The 16829-nt window shown below is 42.3% G+C and overlaps 1 protein-coding gene across 2 annotated transcripts in view; it reads left to right on the top strand.

Moving 5' to 3' along the window:
• The first annotated feature begins 1463 nt into the window (after nt 1–1463).
• The window catches only part of SLC23A2 (solute carrier family 23 member 2), a 52168-nt gene continuing 36802 nt past the window's right edge, over nt 1464–16829 (top strand). Inside the window, exons 1-2 of one of the 2 annotated variants that reach the window (XM_076358739.1) lie at nt 1464–1546; nt 16507–16610. The gene's annotated coding sequence lies outside the window, so the exon portion shown is untranslated. The remainder of the gene's footprint in view (nt 1547–16506; nt 16611–16829) is intronic. The other variant, XM_076358738.1, reaches the window with a different exon arrangement.

Here is a 16829-nt window from a genome sequence, read left to right as displayed (position 1 = left end):
AAGCTGCACTAACTCTATGTATATGTTTGGGATAAGGCCAGGTATTGAATAATGCTTAGGGATCGATATTCATAATCTAGAGCAGCAGCAGATGCGTGTTGTGACTTACCGTGTCCTATATAGTTCTTCATATGGTTCATTTGAAAGCCTGGTAGAAGCTTAACAAGGAGAGCATTGCAGTGAACGTGGAAAAAATTATGCACGAGGATAAAGAAGCACAAATGCTACAGGGGCCTCATAGGGTCTATCGTCTTAAAATAAGCTCCTGGGTTTTAGTGGGATCTGATGAAACCCTCTTTATAGGGGCAGCGGGATGGAAGGGATCGGACAGCTGGCGAACAAATACTCGGTAAACATTCCCGGTAGCTGAACTCTGTGCAAACAGCAACTATTAAGGCAAAGACCTGAAAGATCAACAAAGAATTGCAGGTCTGGGTAAAATGATGCAATGGATTACAATTAGTGTCACTGGTCCGGGGAGCACAGGCTTTCCTATCGACTTACAGCTATGAGGCACCTTAATTAAATAACGACGGGGGCTGGTGGGGGAGAAAGCTCAGCATCAGTCAATATTATCTCAAGGACACCTACTGTAAATTAGCAGGCTCACGGTTGTAGCACGGTTTTGTTGGGGCGAGAAAAGGTAGAAATTACCGGAGGTGGCTTCCCAGAAAAGCACTGAGCAGCAAAAGGTTTTGTGAGCTGGCTGGCTCTCGGCATGTCCGAGAACTGTGCGTACTGGAAAGGGCAGAAGCCAAATTAAAGTGAGTTAACGTTATCAAATCCCATTAGGAATTTCAGGTTTTGCGGAGAGGGACACGAAGAGAGGTGGTGTCCATCTTTGATACGGGGTATCGAAGCAGCAGATGTCTGCGCTATGTCTGAAAACACCTAACTCCATAAGCTGGTGGGGGATCATGTCAGGTTTGCCCTGTCCCCCAGCCACAAAACTGTGAAAATCTCAGAAAAGTGAGTTTTTAGGAAGAGGAATGTGTGTGTGGTGGAGGTATCGTCTTTTGGGGGGGGGGGCTCAACTTCCTTAGCCTTCCTCTTTCTTTCCCCTGTAAGTGCACTCTATTATAAAAGCTGGATTTTTCCTACCAAAAAAAAAAAAAACAAAACCAAAAAAACCCCACCCAAACCCCAGAAAGGGCCAGGGCTAAGGCCAGTCTGTGGTGCCACCAGGGGAGCACCATTTTCCTGGGGGCTGTGGACAGACCCTTCCAGATGAAGCGCCCCGGGCGGCCAAGCCCCGCTGAAAGGGATCGAGCCCTGCCGAGGGGCCGGGAGTCCTCCTCGTCCCCCGGGCAGGTCTGGCCCTTAGACCACTCGCCGCCCCGAGGCCGCCATGGCGGCCGGGCCCTGAGGGGAGAAGGGTGGGCTGGAAGGCGGCGGGCGCCATCTTGTCGGGGGCGGAGCGGGGCCTGGCCCGCCCCGTGCTCTGCCTGCCGGGGCGGCCCCGGCCCCGCCGCACTCGCCGCTGCCGATCGAGCGGAGCGGAGCCGCAGCCTCCAGCGCCATTGCCGCCTTCAGCCCGCTATGGCAGGTGAGCCCGTCCTCCTTCTCCCGCGGGCAAGGCGCCGCCGCTCGCCCGCCCTAAGGGAGAAGCCTCGCCGGCGCCTCCCCCGCGGCGCTCTTCCCTCAGCCCGCCGCGGTCATTGCTCTCGTCTCCCGCCTGCTGTCACCTCCATCCCGGCCCCCCGCCTGAGAGCCGCCCTCCATCCCCAGACACCCGGGGCTCGCCCCTTCCTCCTCCCGGGGAGGTGGGTCGGGGCTCCCCGGCAGCCTCCACCATGTTGCCCGGCCGCGGTTCACCTTGGCCGCGCGGCTCCTGCGCCGTCCGTACCTCTCCTCCTCTCCCTTTTATTTCATGTTTATATTTTTAAACCCCTCCATGTTCTCCGTGCCGGCGATTTCTGGCTCGGCATCGCCTCCAGCCCGTGCTGGGCGGAGGGGAAGGGGCACCTACCTGGGGCATGGCCTGGGCGGCCGCGGGAGAAGGGGATGCCTGAGGTGGGCACCTGCGGCTGGATCACCTGCCCTGCGAGGCAGAGACACCGATGGGGATTTATCCGTGGGGGTGTGTGTGTGGGGGTATTTTTTCTGTTCCATTGAGGTAATCTATTTTTTTTAATAAATTTTTTTTCTTTAATCTGAAACAAAATGGGTGGCAGAGTTGTAAGCTTGCAAATGGGATGGAGAAATGCAGGTTAATTCTCCCCTGGTCCTGAAGGGGTGGCCTCGCTTTCTTGTCTGATCCCGTTCTCGTGATACGCTTTGAGGCTTTTTTTTTTTCCTTTTTATTTATTTGTTTGCTTTTTTGGTTGGCTTTTTTTTTTCAGTGCAGATCGAGGCAGCAAATATTTGTTTTCCGCTTCTGACTTGCGAGCCCCGTTCAGTATCGTGCGTGGTTTTCTTTTGTTTTAAGGTACATTTTGGGTAGAAATAAGTGATGTAGGTAGCACAGAAAAATGCCCAAACAAAGCTTGTTGAAAGCCTTCGATTAGGTTTCCTTACATAACGGACAATGACTACCTACCTACCTATATCATGCTTTTCTGTTATTAGTTGCTTTTGCCTTTTTTCATAAAAGATGGGAATGCAGGCAGAGGCTTGTACAGTTTCATTCCTGTCCTCTCATTTTGGAGCCGTTGTTGTAATTTTGTAGACTGGGAAGACAAACGCTTAACACAGTTTGGGGTCCCATGCAGCGTGTCCCTTAACCTCACCAGGTAAGTGCAGGCAGGGGCTGACCCCAAAAGGGAGCTGCAGGCAGAGCCGGTAGAAGATTCTGGCAGGAAAGGGAAATCCCCAGATGTATTTAAGACAAGGTAAAGACCTCGCCCATTAATTTTTTCCATCTTATCATTTGCCCCACGCAGCTGACTGTCAGTATGAGTTTGGTGCCAGGTAAATGCTGGGCGCTCTGTTGCTGTTGAACTTGACCAGCTGAAATAAAAATGCCAAATGCTCTGTTTTCATGGGGAGCTTAATATGTCTGTGTATCCTCACTGCAGCGCAGTGTTGCCATACTTGAGCAAGCTTTAAATTACCCAGTTTAAGCTTAAAGAAAAAAGCTGGTTTGGGTAGTGGTTTTACTGGCAGCTGGAGTTTGATGCAGGTGGAGAAGCAGAACAAATACTAGAGCAATTAGCTGCTGGTGTGCTGCACACTGCCAGAGCTAGACTTAATGCTGTACACCTTGATCTGCCCGGTGATTTCACTATAGATAAAGGATTATCACAACAAGTAGCTCACGGTAGTAAACTGGAAAATAATCCTTGAGATACGTAGAACAATTGGATTGGTAGTTGATGAGCTCTTAACAACCCTACTCCTAGAGTCATGATCCAGATAGCTTGAAATTAGAGCAGTATTAACATGGAGATGCACTGGAAGAAATTCAACCTTGGGCTAGCAACGAGGTTAAACTAGCCCTGAGATTTTTATCATGGATTTAAAAAAGCCTTTGGCTTTACTAAAGATGCAGATAGGAGTTGAAAATGTCTTGTCAGAGCCCTGGGCATAAGGGAATGAGGTAAGGACTGCGATTCTCAAGGGTGGGTTGTGCTCCTGCTGTTCCTTAATAGGCCGCATTGATATGGTTTAAAATCCATCCCAATCTGTCACCTGTCTAGAAGCCCTGCTCTTAGCTAGGCTTAGATTTGGTGAACTGCTTTCCCAAGGCACCTGGCTCTCAGGTTGAGTAAGGGGCTGGATGGGAATAAGGGTCTTTGAGTACTGGCCTCTTGCTCGTTTGCATCTTCAGTAAGGAAACAAATCTGAAGGAAAAAACAGCTTTTTAAGTAGTAGGATAATTTGGGCTGCAGGTTGATGAATATTTCCTTTGGTGACAGCACCAATTTAAGCAGCCCCCATCCATCACCGGCTGCACGCTCCCAGCCTTGCAGTGACCCCTTGGTGGTGCTGGTACCCCTGTATGGGTGGCTGCTCAGTCAGTGAGGTCAGGGAGCTTTTTTGGGTTAGCCCACAAAAGCCATGCTTTTATATTGACAGCAGATCTGTTTGGAGAATTTTTACCTGCTCCTTACCCTCCCTGAGCCACGGGTAGACCTGCCTGTATACATCCCTAAGGCTGTACTGAGTGATGTATGCATACGGGTTTTTTTAAAGACTGCTAATGTGAGAATTTCTGTCTTCTGTAGTTGAAGCTAACAGGGAGTTGAATTCTAGTGGAGGAATAAAAGTCGTGTCTTTGTTGGTATTATTTGGTTGGAGACTATTTTCTTCGGGGGGAGCTTAAGATAATGGCAGTGTTTGAGGATTATTTTTTTTTTTCTAACAGAAAACTTCCTGACTGTGGATCTTCCCCACGTTTGTTTAGAAGAGTCTGTAGAAGATGCTGCATTTGTATGCAGTTACTATTTCAAAGGTTTTAAATTAAACCAAGTTGAGTTTTCTTTCTTTGATTCTATCAGTGTGTTGTTTTTTTTTTTCTTCCTGGTATAGCTAAATCTGTCAACTTCCTCAATATAGTGGACTTTCTTATTGTGCTATGAAGTGGCTTTGTTGTGCTGTTTAGGTTGATCGGAGACAGTTGAAAACTAAATGGGTGCAACTTTACCCATCTTCAGTATGGATTCCTCCAGAAGTGGCTGTTAAGCTGCTCTAATGTCCTAATCTGAACTGCAGCAGTTAACCTCTTCTGATCCTTGTGTGTACAAGGGGAAGTCAACTGGCATGCCCTCCTGAGCTATTCCAGTTCATAGCAGGTTACAAACCAGTGTCCCATGCAAGGTGATTTTTGGAAGATCTTGTTCTGCTGTAGCTGTTCCTGTCAGTGTCTTTGTGTGAACCACTTAAGAAAAATAGTAAGAAAACTCAAGCCCGAAAAGATTCTGTGGGGCCATTTCTTCAATAGATTTATTTTACTTTTGAACACTTCTTTACGCATTTATCCTTACAAGAGAAAATGCAGATGGCTGTGCGGAACGGTTTTTCTTCCATTGAAGATGATGGTTCATGTATTGCTGGAAAAATGTATTTGTATCAAGTGTTCTTATTTATGAAGCCTTAGTGGTCATGAAAAGGTCTGACAGCAGTTAGTTACAGTGTGTTTTATTTTACTTAAAAGCTGCAGGAAGAAAATATTGACAGTCAGGATGAGTAAAGAGATGCATCATGATGTAGTGTAAGGCAGGAATAAAATAAATCATTTAAAGTGAAAGCTATTTGCCATGTTCTCTAGCCATTCCCAGGGGTGAAGTGCATTAAGACATCGTGCTAACTTCGTGGTACTGCACATAATACTTCTATCAGTACTGGGGGGCATATTTTCTTTATGGCTAAATATTTTCAGTTGTTATGAGCTGTCTTATGACAATGTTTATTTGAAGGCAAAAAAGAAATCTGGTGATATTTGGCCATTTTCAGGTTATGGGAAGGAAATGTCTGCTATGTGAATGCTCTCCTATTAGAGATGAATCTAAATGCGGATTTCTTGCCATGGTAGTTTGGCCATGAAAGGAGTAGAACTGCCTTCTTGGGAAAGGGAATTGGGGTGTTGAAACATCGCTGGCACTTGGTGGGGAAAGGAAGTAGGAGAGAGAACTAGTCTTCTAGTTAAGAAGCCTCCTGCTCCTTGCACTCAACGTTAATCTTGGCCATTTCTGTTGCCAAACATAGCAATAAAAATGTGTTTGGCATCAGAAGTACAGTGTGCGTAGCGATGCACTATGCGTCTCCCCTGGTTTTCTAATCCAGTGCGCTCTCAGAGGTTTGATTAACTTATTTCTTGGTACTGAATGTTGTCATCAGTCTAGTAAATGGTGAATCATCATTCGCCTTGGGTCTGCAGAGAACTGTGACTCTTTTCTTGGCTGTGCTGTGGCCCCACAGTAGAGTTGGGCCAAATGGGGTTTGAAAGCTCTGGGTTCGTTTCGGGAAGGACGAATTGGCCGCCGAGGTCCCAGCCGGGCTGTTGCAAGGGAGTCCCAAAGCACACGTTTTGGTTGTCTCCATCCTGCGCAGCAGGAACATATTGAAATACTCCCTATTCCTTATCCGACAACTCCATTCATTATTTGCAGAGGAATGGCTGGGCTTGAGGCAATTGTAAAACTAGTCTTTTTATAATAGACGGGTTTATAATTAGAAATTCAATTATGTAAATCTCCTTGTGTCTCAGTTCTCGGGCCAGAAGTTGAAAGCGCTAGTTATGGAGGGTGGGAGGGGAATGCACTTACCATCCAAGTGTCTGGTCTTACTTTTTTTTTTTTTTTTAATTTGAAAAAAAACTACCTCAGGAGAGAATAAACTTTATCCTATTCTGGTGACAGGGAATTTCCGGAATTTCTTCTCACCACGTTCAGGCAGTCAGGGTGTCTTATTCTTCCCCCAAAGCCTGCGTTACTAAGCATGTAATAAAATTGACGTGTATTGGTAAGAGTGTGTCACATGGACCTTAGAATGATGGTATAGCTGGATTTTAGCTTGTGTATTATGGAGACTGATATATCTTTCTCCTCTGAACGAGTGATGTTTTGATCTTGTACTTGCGTCAGCAAAATGCCTGAGAAAACCAGCTCTGTCTGATAGTGGTATTTTTAGGAGCAGATGGGAGCAGATTAGTCCAGTTGTAATTGTGTTAGGGGAGCTGTAAGTAGCAGCACAGTACCTGCGAGTATTTTTGAACTTTCAGGCTGTGTGTGATATGAAAGCAATAACTGAACTTGTTTATGTGTGTTTAGATTTAATCAGCATTTGCTTGTTATCTCCTTTGTGATAAAAGGGACTGTTTTAATTTGGCACCCATTTCCTTTACACTTGCTTTAGATTAAAATTGCTTGAAGTATGGGCTCAAATATAAATGGTGAAGGAGAGATTGAGTCACCATTGTTTTGTTTTTGACTGTTTTGAAATGTAGTGACTCACTGAATGGATTTCAAATGGCTGCATGTCCCCCAAATTTGTTGTCTGAATTTATTTTTAAATCAAACTGTTGCAGTGCTTGTGTCCTTTGAACAGTTGGCTGAAGCATTTTGAGAATGCATGGTAGACAGCAGTGCTGGCGTAGCAGGAAAGTAAGTAAAAAGTGACTTCGGGGGGGGGGGGTTTATGCACTTACATTCCTGGGCATTAACCTCATGTGTGGATGCTTTGAGTAGTTTGGGCTCTAAATGCAGCAACGCATTTTAATTGGATTTACTTTTATTTTGCATGGCCATGAAATGGCAGCCTAGGGCAATAAGGCCTATTTTAGGGGTATGCTGGCTATTAAATAGTCCGCTTGTAAGATTGTAAAAGTTAAGAGAATAAAGTGCAGTTCGGAAGCTTTAATAGGAAGGTACCTTAAACACTTGGTCTACTAAGTGTGCTCTTAGCTGCGTTTATATGATGAGGCGGTTAATGTGCCGTTAGTGAATTTATCCCAGTCTTTCAGTGCCCTGGATGTCGTTGGTGACCTGGTGTTAGCAATGGGAAAGAAATGCTGGAAATCTTTGGCGGCTGGAGTCTACCATTAAGCACATCTTTATTGAGCGCTCTTTCTTTTCTAGCACAGAAGTAGTGATCTGAAGGGTTTCTTTTTTTCCTGGCCTTGTTCCTCTTATCACTTAACCTGTATTGCCTTGTATTTAAGCATATAGCTCGGTGTTTCTGTTTTGTTGTGCTTTTAAAGAAAAAAGTGTGTGTGTCCTTATCAGTATTCAAGGTCATACGGAGTATCTCATAAAAAGAGACATGTGACTCCATGTCACGACTTTCACTTTCTGTGTAGAAGCTTGGAATGGAAATAAAATGCTGCACTGCAAAGTTAGGAACCTCTTTCTTATTTTGTGGGCTGAATAAAACAAAAGTGTCCCAGAGCTAATAGTGCTTAATGGACTGTGCTGTGATAAGGTTTGAATTCCAACGGAGTCTTTGAATCCCAGTGGCAGGAAAATAAATTCGTAAATTCTACAATTTTTTCTCTGTTTATCACTTGCCCTTTGTGTGGAGAATCCTGTCTTCAGACCCTTACCACACCTGAGCAAAGAAAACACATCCTTGTTTTTGCAGACGACATACTCTAAAGCACCAGCTGCTTCGCAAGTTGTAGCAGCTTTTTTTTTTTTCCTTTTTCATTTTTTATACAAAATGAATTGTTTCTGAAGGTTGAGCTAGATGTTCCTGCATTTGTTTGGTCATATTTTAACAGATTGGAGTTTTTGATAAAAGCTTAAAGAGTACGGTTTCCTGATGAGCATTTCATTGTATAAAGGCCAAACCAAAGGAATAATTGGGATTCAGACTGACAAGAAAGAAGTTGGAGTTCCTGGTCCCTATTCAGTAGGATCAGACTGCAAGACATAATTGCAATATTCTCATACTGTTCTGTGTCGTTTCATATCTGGGAACAATAACAGTTATCAGCCATTTGCTGATATTGGAAGTATGTATTTGCATGGGTACTGTTTAATTTCGTGTGCGGAATTTTGGGAGATTATGCTGAGCATAATAGTTATTATCAATATAATTTTACAGGGCTCTGTTCTGGTTTATTCAGGCTGTTAGACACTTGTTCATAGAATCACAGAATCATTAAGCTTGGAAAAGACCTCTAAGATCATTGAGGCCGACCGTCAACCCAACACCCCCATGCCCACTAAACCATGTCCCTGAGCGCCTCATCTACACGTCTTTTAAATACTTCCAGGGATGGGGACTCCACCACTTCCCTGGGCAGCCTGTTCCAATGTTTAACCACTCTTTCAGTAAGGAAATTTTTCCTCATGTTGTTGGTGACCTGTAGTTTATTTCAACTTACTAGTAGATGCTTTAAAAACTCAAACAAAAAAATTATATGGACGAGGGGGTGGCTTTTTTTTTTTTTAATACCCAAGTGTTGTGTTTTTGTTGTAGTAAGATAGTGTATTTATTTATTTGCTCTAGCCAGAAACTGCAAATTGAATGGGAACAGCTCAATTTGTGCTGTATTCATTTCAGAACATAGAAAACAGAAAATCTGGCTTGGTACAAATAATAATCTGTACTGTTGACTGGCCTATGGCTTGAATTTTCCTGGATTGCTAGTTGCGTACTGAGGTCTATAAACAGAGTCGGCTTTTACAAGTCAGGCTTTCAAACGAGCTGACATTTTCATTGTCTGTCCATCTTGTTTGCAAATACCAGAAAAAGCAAAGGATGGAAGCCTGAGCTCTTTCGGAGATGATATGTGATCCTTCTCGTAAAAACATAGATCTAAAAAGCCCCTCCTGCAGAAGGGGAAGAACTCCTGTAATCTTGAGCCCTGGGCACTTGTAAACATCCATTGCTAATGAGTCTTCCTCTTCTTTGGAAGGGATCAAACACATTTAATGCTTTTCATGAAGATGCCTAATAAGGCGCAATTGAATCAAGCAAAGCTGTCCATTAAGCCTTCTATAAAGTTTCTTAGTATAAATGAGCCTAAACCCAAAGTATTATCTGAGCTCTCCTCCTTGGTTGTTCAGTTTTGGTAAAGATTTTATGATCAGTATTAGCCCAATTTTTAATTTCTCTTAGGTGCACTGTTCCTTGCTTTCTAAACCCGCTGAATCGTAGACCAGGGAACAGCGCGCCGAGTGTATTAAGATCCAAGTCTAATTACTGTTTTTGTTCTGGAGGCTGTTGTGACAGATAATGTTTTGTTGAATGGCAGGTAATAGATTTATTATGGAGACAGCACAGCATGTGGGTACCTTCAAAGAAGACTCTATCTGTATTGGTCTTTTCTCCTCTTAATTATTCAAATGGAAAATTTTGTTTGAGGGCAAAATGTATGCCTAAATGATATTACTCCAAATAGTAGCAGCAAAGAATTCTCACATTTTAAGCAATGCCGATTAAGTAAGAATAATTGCGATTTTTTTTTTTTTTTTTAAGTAGTGCTATACAGACATCTGCAAAAGAGCCCTGAAGATGAAGGAACCAGTAAGGTACAATATTGAAACCACAGTATATTGGCTAAAAAAGGGTTGTTTTACTGGCAAAAATCACAAAAAAGTATTCCACTAAATGTTGCCAAAATGCTTTTTTTGTAAAAGGCATGTCTTGCTGAAAAGAAAAAGCTTTCCTTCAATAAACTATAGCTGGCATAAATATATCACATTACAAGTAATGTGAATTCTGTCAAAATATTATAATTTTTTGTGCTTTTCCTGAGCAATCAGTTCGGTATTAAGTGGACTGTTCCATTTCTGTCACTTCAGTCGGAGAAGAATTCACTTAGCCTTCTTGAACGGTTTTGTTGCTTGTAGGGATATTTAATGCATTAATATATATTTAATGCATTCTTAATTAACCGCTTACGTATGGAGAAAAATCTTCAAAGCTATTAGACTAAATTACATCTTGCCTCTCTGTGTGGTAACATGTTATATGTCGTACAGGTTAGATGTCAGCTGGGTTTCAACAGGTCCTAGTTACCTCCAGTCTCTAGTAATTGTCCCTGTGGAGTCAGAGGACTGAACCGGTGGCGTAACATTAACTTCTTGAGCCGCAAGCAAGATATACAAATGCACGTTTATAAGGAAGTAGATCATGATTGCTGTGCATGTAAACACTTTCACCTAAGCCTGCCTGAAACATGAGTACGGGAAGTTAACCAGCAAGTCTGGTTAAAGACACGCCTGTGTCTATAAACAGTTCCAGGCCCGTTGTGAAATTAATAAATTAGTAATTGGTTGGCTTAACGTGTGGGAATCGAATGCAGGGTTGCATGCAGTTGTTTAGTGTGTGGGCAGAGAGTAAGTAGTGCTGGTTTAACTTAAAAATATTAATGGGAATAATGACTTAATTTTTGCCCGTGGCTATGGCTATGGGAAACCAAGCTATGCTTAGTGACCAAAGCTCATGGGACAAACAGTCGGTCAACAGTTATCGGTAGTAATAAAAGCATTTATCTATTACTGCTAAGATAATTAATAGCATCTATTACTGCTCTATGGCACCAGTAGATGATCTGCTTGTGCCCTGCCTTTTGCCAGTTCCAGCAGAAAGAAATTCTCTTGCTGTTTTGGGGGTTGGCTCCACGTAAGGACTTGGGGCCTCTAAAGCCCAGCACTGTGACAACTTACTTCTGGGAAGGTATTTGAGCAGATGTGTCGGGATTGTGCTCCCAGCAGTCTGAAGCCAGAAGATACTTGGCCTGCAGAACCGAGGGTACTGTGTAACACAGCAAAGGCTGCCTGCACAAAAGCACACGAAGAATCATGCTGTCTCTCCCCCTCAGCGCTTGGAAGCCTTGAAATATTTCCTCTGCAAGTGGTATAAATTTGCTGATTATTCCCAGGAACGATTTCTTGAAATAATCTTGAAGGAATGAAAGGTCACTGAGCAAGGAGGGCATAACTCTCCCAACTGGATAATTAAAAAGAAAATTAAAAAGTGTGCTAAGTTTGAGATTGACTTGTGGCCATGCTTTGAAGATTAAAAGGGCTTTTTCATTTCAGATGAAGGAGGTTAGGATTGGTGGGAGGAGGAGTTGCGGCTGCTGGAGCAGTTGGGCAATGCTGTGAAGCTGCGTTTGCCGTTTGCTTACTGAACTATGAACGAGATAGCCATACTTCTGTTCAGTGATCCTGGTATCTGCTCTTTTTCCCCCTGTTTTAAGACATTTAGTCTTGCAGCTAGAGTTTTCAACCTGGCTGCTCACTATTTAGTGCAGGTAGATTCTTAGGCATCTGAGCAAATGGTGTATTGAGTTCAAAACTGTATGAACGGTTTTTGTATAAACATGTTTTGCCTTTAGGAAATGAAAATAACAGCAACTTCAACAAAAGGATAGAACTTTCCATGTTCTTTGCACAGCCTGTAGCAAGATCAGTCTGCTGTTTTTTTCTGTACACAAATTTAGCCTGCACTTTTGAAAGTATTTGCAGTCACAAAAATAAGATGTATGGGGGGGAGGGAAGAGGTAGATAAAGCTAAAGCATGAGTGTGCCAACTAAATGGTAACAGCGAAATAATGCCAAAGTAATACCAAAAAATTACAAAACTGCAACTTTAGCAGGTAACACCAACAGATGTTTCAAGTCTAGACTTAGTATATAAATTTGCATATCCACTCTGTTTTGTGATCTGCGGCATTGAATAGCTCAGCGCTGTTGGGCTGATCATGGGGTTTTGCTCGTGGCTAGAACCCGTGAGTGCACCTAGGATGTGCTTCTGTGGTCTGATGTTTGAGAAATGAAGAGATTGAAGTCGTAGATGTGAAGTCTAACTATAGAGTTCCGGTTTGTAGCTTATTAGGTGTAGGGTTATTAGGTCAGTTGTGTGTTGTTCCCTTGGCTGAGTTATTGCATACTTGAGTTTGGGCCGTATACTGTCTTCTTCTAAGCATATGTTGAAGTTGGCAGCGTTTCCCCGGGCATCTGGGAATACGCGAGGGTAATGATGCTTTAAGGGTAGCAACCTCGCATGGTGCTATGTTGACCAACAAACAGGTTTTACTTTTGTCAGTTCTTAGAAGAAAAATTATTTCAGCTTTTGCCTTTAATTACAAGCATACCTGGAGGTCCAGGAAAGACACAGGCGTCTGACTTACTTTATGGACATGGTGAATACAATAGCAGGTCACAAAAAGCGCGTCCCTTCTCCATTAATTTTTGAAGCGCTTTGATCTGTGCCTGTGGAGTATATGGCTTTGGCTTCACTACTCTTTTGTTGTTGTTTTTCCTTGAAAATGATATCTTATTTCTTGCCCAGAAATCAGCCATAGGTATTTTTAAAGGCACTTCCATCTTGTAATTACTTCTTTACGTAGAAGAACTGTTGGTCTGCTTTGATGTACATCTCAGACCCTAGATTTTTCTTACAAGTATTTAAAAATACACCGTTGCAGGAAAAGTTCTAAGAAACACTGTAACACAAGCTGTAACTGAATTCAGGATTTAAGAAGAACAGAAATTGGGCACAAAGCATTGCATTCTCTGACTGGAATAACGTGGACTGCCTCTAGGTATCCTTTCTGTTCAATGAGAGGGGTGTACATTTTAATGGGTTGAGTCACGTACGAGGGGTACATGTAAGTAGTACCCAGGACCATGCATTGCCCATTGAATTAAACTGTAAGCTTTAAAAGCAATTTCAGTAATCTTTGTGTCTATTTGATACAGCATTAGGGAAGAGAACAGTAGATGTTTTCATATTCAAGCATATCTGCTGGTAAGTGCTTTTTCAAGGAATTTATAATTCAATGGATTTATAAATGTCTCCATAAGATCAAACTTAATGGCTTAGTCTTTCTGCTGTTCCAGGTTGTGGGTGGAAGTGGATCTATTTATTCTACTAATATGTGATGCTATTTTCTTGTGTTTGCTGTATTATGTGAAGTGTATTCTGGAAGATGTGCATGGGAGTCTGCTGTATAAATTGAATCTCTTCACTGATGTAAAAGCTGACGTATTTGTTATGACTGAGGTAGGAAGAATACTTAAATTAGGAGATTGCTACAAAAATGGAGTCGGGAGACTCATTTGGCCATCATAAATGAGGCATCCTACACCTCACCCTCCTGATGAAACAGGATGTTCTTGCAAAGAAGGTGCGCCTTTTTCTGACAGTATTGCTCTGAGAAGGGTGCCTTGAATATATGAAGGTTCAAAGGAGGGATTTAGTTACCAGGTGTTTGTGGTCACTGGGTTATATTATTATCAGTTTTAATGGTATGAGATAACCATTGTGTGCCATCCTTATACACAAGGCACGGTTTTCAGTACAGTGGAAATAAGTGACTTCAGAGAAGAATTTTGTCCTGACTCCGAGTGCTGCAAAACTAGGGAGGATGGCCTCAGAATAAATATTCAAACTCAGAACGTTGCCTGTAAATTGTCAGTTAGTTTACCAATGTGTGTCTAACAGCAAACATTTGTAATTTGACTAGGGCACTCTGAAGTATTTGTTTCATCCTTAAACTGAACACTGTATGTCTGAGAAGGCAAAAAATTGGATTTTCTCATAATAATCAGCAGTGAACTCCTCCTAGAAGTAACATTCTCAAGCAAGAGAAATGCTGCCATCAGTTTAAATTGCAGATATTAAGCAGCTAATAAAAATGATGACTAGCTATGTAGGATCATCATGACAATGCTTACTGCACTGAAGGAGCAAGATAAATTGTCTACTGTGATTTCGCTTCCATCAATAAAGTACAGGGATACATAGAGCTTCTCATCTGTTTATTCCCGCCTGTCTTTCACAGTATTACGGAGTTTGAAGATGCACAGTAAAATATTCCACTGTCTTGAAACAGTAGTCACAAGAGTTATATCTTGAATTAACGTTCATCTCAAGTATGGCAGTGATTAAGTACCTGTTCACTGCAAGGAATTTTAACCAAACAACCTGCGATTAGGTCTGTCCAGACTGTCGATCATGGAAGCTGGGTTTTAAGTGGAGGCATCCAGATTGGTAGGTGGTTTATTTGAACTCAATTTTTGAGTGTAAATACTAAGCAATCAGAAATAAATCTTATTAATGATGAAATTCTCCACTCACCGGTGATGAACTTTGGAGCAATTAATCTTAATTGTAAGGTAAGTAGGCAAGTTTTGTTTAATTGGATACTTAAGTAATGTTACTTGCTTTAAACTCAATTATACTTTGAACTTTGATATTCAGGGCAAGCAGCATTTGAGTCCCTGGCATTTTTTAATGCAACTATTTTAAAAAAATAATTCTGGACATTGGAGTAAAAAAGCAAGTGGCTTATTTCTTTCAAAACCTTACGGTTTTTTCTTGCCATTGATCACTTAGTCCTGTACCTCCCTGTGAGCACATCAAATGCCTTGAATCTAAAATAATTCCCAGCATATTCCTCAGAAGTATTGTAGATGAGTAATCTTACAGGCAGTCTGTGGACCTGTGGTACAGCAGTTAATATTTTATGGTCTTAAAACATAAGATATGGTGATGCTTGCATTAAGGGCTGTAAGCTTTCTCCATATTGAAATTAGGAGATGTTTCTGTTTGTGAAACATTTGGAATTCAGACGTAAAGAGCAAAGGAAAGAATCTAATAATTGGAAAAGGAGCAAGTGGAGGAAGAAACTTTTCAACATCTCTTTGCGGTGGAGATTAAATGCTGGAACATAATGTGATTTTATATATGCACACGTTGCATAAAATAATCAGTGGAGATAATTGGCTTTCTTCCATGCATTCTTAGTAAATGATGAATAAAGAGTATTGCACGTAATAAGTGTCAGCTTTCAATTAAATGCACCCTATTCAGTAGTTGGTTCTTTGATGCAGAAACAAGCACATGCCGATTTCTGATCTGCTGATCTGCAGCTTTCAGGTCTTGACAATTAAGCAAGCTTCAGCGGTGTATGACAAAGTTTTAAACTTGCATAATGCTGACTTTGCTCATTAAGCGAAGGGAGCTAGATGGCGCCATTGGCCTGTCTTTTGCCTCCACAAATTTGGGTTCAAAAGGTGCATTTCAGGTAAAGTGAGCTCATTATTCTGCCCTACTCTTGGCATACTCTTGGCCGGCTCTCAGTTGCGTGCAAGTGGCAGAGATGCTGCCTGTTAATGTGGGCAGTGCCTGGTAGTTGGGTGCTACTTTCTGGTGGCCTATTTTAATTATCACTTACGGTATCAGTTGTAGAAGAAGTGATGGTGTCTCATTAATAGTGCAAGCACGTGATGTATTTGGAGAGGTAATAACTTTCCTCGTAGGGTAAGGGGATGGTGTACAAACTTGGTGGCAAGAGATAACTTGAGGCAGGGGCTGTGATACGAAGAATTATGAAGTGATGTTTAGAAGTGCAAGGGCAGCCTTAAGACAGTGTTGTCCTGCAGAAAGAGAGGTAGGTCAGGGAGAGAAGAAGAGATTGATGTGGAAGGACTGCATGTTAATTAATCTTTTGTTGTTGTTGTTTCAAGTCTCTCACTTCTATTCCTGCGTCCCTTTCCATCTCACTTTGCTTTGTGGCCTTAACATCACTGTTATGCAGCATTTTCCGTTAGGAAAGCGAATGAGCCCAGCATAAGTTGTATTGTGTTCTGTCAGTTCTTGGTGAGGTTGTGGATTGCTAAACCTTGTCCTATGGAACAGAGCTTTGAGATCTGGGACTTCTTGAAAACTGGCTAATTGCTAACAAAAGTATTTCCATGGAAGTTGCACAACGGAGGCTTATGGAAATGCTAACTTGGGGGAGAAAATCCCAATCCTGATTACAGCTGGTGGAGTCAGGCATGTAAATATTTATGCAACTTGAATTTTGGGGGCCCCAGCTGGGTTTTCCCCCTATAGTGTTGCAGGTTATGTAAAACACTTGAACCTCCTTGTTCGGGTTGATCTGTATGCACTCTGCTGTTACTCAGAGAGACTGTCCGTTCGCTTACTTTTCGTAACTATGGTAGAGGCGTGTAGTAACAGTTTATGACCGTGTGGTGTCTTCCTGCATTTCAGCCGTTGTGTAATGCGCAGAGATTGTGATTGGGCACAGTACAGTTATACAATACAGTGAGCCCAACCAGATTATAAAAATCCTCCTTCGGTATGTCTGCATCCTTTCAGGCTGCGGCTTGCAACTCGAACTGTTGCACTGAGCTTAGACTGGAAGAAAGGCAGTGGAGGAACTGGCTGAGACGGTCTCTAGAAGTTGGTACAGGTTTCTGGAGGTAAGAGCTTCTTTGAATTCAGATGTTAATGGGGATGATTACAAAAATCCAACTGCTTTAACATGGGCATTATTAAGTAAGAAAACTTAAACCTTACAAACTCAGGTGTTTAATAACTAAGTTTCAATATAGTGAGGATTTGAGGACTTAATTTTTCATTTAAAAATTGTTATCACTGTAAAGAGAGACTCAAAAGTATTTACCCTCTTTCCTGTTTAC

This window comes from Aptenodytes patagonicus, chromosome 24 (genome assembly GCF_965638725.1).
Source record: "Aptenodytes patagonicus chromosome 24, bAptPat1.pri.cur, whole genome shotgun sequence".
In the NCBI taxonomy this organism is placed as follows: domain Eukaryota; kingdom Metazoa; phylum Chordata; class Aves; order Sphenisciformes; family Spheniscidae; genus Aptenodytes; species Aptenodytes patagonicus.
This window is presented reverse-complemented; position numbering and strand designations above follow the sequence as displayed.